Below are 3,630 nucleotides of genomic sequence, written 5' to 3' on the forward strand. Positions count from 1 at the left end.
CTCTTTGTTCTTTGGGAACACCTAAAACACCATTAGTGAATTGGTTGTTTTAGCCTGATTTATCAATAGGTTTTTCCATCCCCTATTGTGGCGTCTACATTATACCGAGGTTTCTAACCTTAGGTTGGTTAGGGGTTGAGGTCAATTCCATTAGAACTTGAACATAATTAGATCCGGGCTAATATAATACGGGTTTAGGAGTAGGTCGTCCTAGTTTTGTATCATTTGGTACAAATCAACAGCTCCAAGAAATTTCCATCAACAAATTTCAGCACCAAATTCAACAAAATCGAATTTTTTTTTTTATTATTCCGCTTTTCTTCTTCTTTTTGTTCTTTTTTCACTGAATATCAAACATAAATCCAATAACAAAAATTAGCAACCAAATTACAATTCCAACAGAAAAAAATCACGAACCCCGTGGCCTCCAACAACAAGAATAAAAAGGCACAATTATAGTAGCAAGGATCAACACCAAAAATTGCAATTCTAAAGCCACAAATTCACCAAACCCGAGACCACTCTTCAAACAAAAAACAAATTGCACAAATTTTAGGTTTTTTATGCAATATGCTTTCAAAACTCTCTTTTATGTTTTATTTTTTCTTTTGAATATATAAATGCAAATAATTAAGACCAAAATAGCAAAGGAAAATCAACAATAATCCAAAATTAACAAGAACAATGATGAAAGACAACCAACAAACTAGGAAACAAAAAATACAGTAAAACTAGGAAAACCTAATTTGATTAGGAAATTTTTAATTTTTTTTTAAATATGCAGAACGTGTATGATGATAGACACAACCCTAACCTAATGCTAAAAGTGCACAATAACACAAAAACAAATAAACCCTTATTATATTAGCCCAGATCTAATTATGTTCAAGTTCTAATGGTCACCCTGATTCTTAACCAACTTGTGATTAGAAACCTCAGTATATAATGAAGACGCCACAATAGGTGATGGATATCCTATTGATAAGTCAAGCTTAAACACTCATTCACTAATGGTGTTTTAGGTGTTCAAAAGAACAAAGAGAAATTTATTCTTACAAAATAAATTATTAATACTATTAATGGTGTTTTCTTCCTAAAAAATAAGCCATTTTATAGGGTAAGATGAAACAAAATAAACCCTAATTACAATAGGTAAAACCGGCCATGCAATGAAGATTCCTAATATGGCCTAAAGTCTCCTCCTTTCAAAGTCTAATTTTGATTGATTAATTCCTTTATTTTGAATTAGGAATTAATTAATTTACAATGAAAATAATAAAATAATAAATTCCCTAAACTTATTTATCCAGCAAATAAATAAATAGAAACCAAAAAGTAAAGGTAATTTCATAAAACAAAAAGTAGAAACCAAATTAGGAAACGAAAACACTATCTTTTTGACTAAGTTGACTTTGATCAATCATTGACCAATTTAGGCTCCAAATTAGCTTCCATATGCTTTGTAGGATGCCAAATAGGCTGATTATGAAGACCTAAACATTGTCGTTGCTTGGAAGAAAGAGAAAAAGCCAACTCAACAGAGTACAATAAAGTCAGCGGGAAATACAGTAAAACACGGCCAATTTCTCTCTCATGCGCACACCACTTAAATGGCCAGCTTAGCTTCGACCTTGACCAGTTCCCATGAATTTTTAGTGATATCAAGAATATTTGACACCATTTCCCGCTATGCAGAATCCATAAATGCACGAAAACTGTTACCCAGGTTCGTATCGACTTTCACCACTTGTATGCTCAAAATAGGCCTTGTATCTTCAGGTATGGACAATCCCTTTAGAGAATGAATTACCCCTAGATAAAGGCATGAAGGTTGTCCTTAAACCTCTTAGCTTGAGCCCTAGTGATCGGCCCTGTCTTAATCCATATCAGGCCAGCACCCTAGTGGGTTGTAGATTGTGTGGGCACGGGCGGATTTGCATCATCAAGTCCCCATTGAAATAGGATCCACACAAGGAAAAGCACTTGCCATTCATTGGTTATTAAGGGCATCCCAAAAGCATACGCAAAAAGGAAGAGACTCATAGAATGGCAGAGGCAAATAAAGCTTTTGCACATTTTCGTTAATCCATGAACAGGATCTATATAGACACATAGACCCATGGATCCATACATCTTGATCGGAAAAGAATCAATAGAAAAATAAAGAATCAGAATTGATCAATATATTTCTTGAAACAAACTAGAAGGAAAGGAATGACGAAACATAAATCATGGATCTACTAAGCCCTCTGGGGACTTGTTTAAGAATAAGAAAGAGGAATCTCATGTAAATACAATGGAATAAGGTTTGATCCTATTCATGGGGATTCCGTAAAAATTCCATTCCAAAAAGTTCGAAACATTGGGATTTTTTGGATATTGGACGCAGTTACTAATTCATGATCTGGCATGTACATAATGAAAACGTCATTCTCGATTCTATGAGAATTTTTATGAAAGCCTGTCATTTGCTTCTCTTTGATGGAAGTTTTATTTTCCCATTATGTATCCTAATTTTGGGCCTAATTCTTCTTCTAATGATCAATTTAACCTCTGATCAAAAAGATATACATTGGTTGTATTTCATCTCTTCAACAAGTTTAGTGATACAAACCTAGGACGACCTGCTCCTAAACCCGTATTATATTAGCCCGGATCTAATTATGTTCAAGTTCTAATGGAATTGACCTCAACCCCTAACCAACCTGTGGTTAGAAACCTTGGTATAATGTAGACACCACAATAGGGGATGGAAAAACCTATTGATAAGTCAAGCTAAAACAACCAATTCACTAATGGTGTTTTAGGTGTCCTCAAAGAACAAAGAGATAATTAATCTCACAAGTATTTGTCAATTCAAATCAAAGTTGTATTCTTATTGAAAAATAAGCCTTTAAATAGACTTTGAAAGAAACAAAATAAACCCTAAAAACCCTAAGAAAAACCGGCCACGCAATGAAGAGTTCTAGCTTGACCGAATCTTTCCTTTTCCTAATCTAATTAATTAATTCTCTTATTTGCAATTAGGAATTAATTAATTTACAAACAAAATAATAAAAAAAAAATTCCTAAACTTATTTTTTCAATAAATAAATAAATACAAATCCAAAATTAAAGATAGTTTCCTAAAACAAAAAGTAAAAACAAATTAGGAAACTAAATATGGTAATTTTCGGCTAGGTTGATAATGACCCTTCTTTCACCTAATTGCACTCCAAATCAGCTTCAATAGTCTTTGTGGAATGCCAAATAAGCTTATTATGAAGTTCCTCATGTTGCGCTTCGTTAGAACTATGAGAAAAGGCTAATGTAGTAAAATACAGTAAAGCCAGCAAAGAATACAGTAAATTTCAGCCGTTCTTCCCCTTGTATGCAAACCACTACGTTGTTCGGCTTTGAAGCTGATTTGGCTGGTTTATATGACTCATCGACCATATGAATTGAACTCATAAGAATGAGGATCCAATTCATACAACCCGACCTCCATATTTGCACTAAAAACGTCACCCGGGCCCGTTTTGGCTTCTATTACTTGTATGAGTAAAACAGGTCTTGGTTCTTTAGATATGGACAACCCCTCTTGATTATGACTTATTCCTTGGATAAAGACAGTAAGATTTTCCTTGAACT

This window comes from Ziziphus jujuba, chromosome 11 (genome assembly GCF_031755915.1).
Source record: "Ziziphus jujuba cultivar Dongzao chromosome 11, ASM3175591v1".
In the NCBI taxonomy this organism is placed as follows: Eukaryota; Viridiplantae; Streptophyta; class Magnoliopsida; order Rosales; family Rhamnaceae; genus Ziziphus; species Ziziphus jujuba.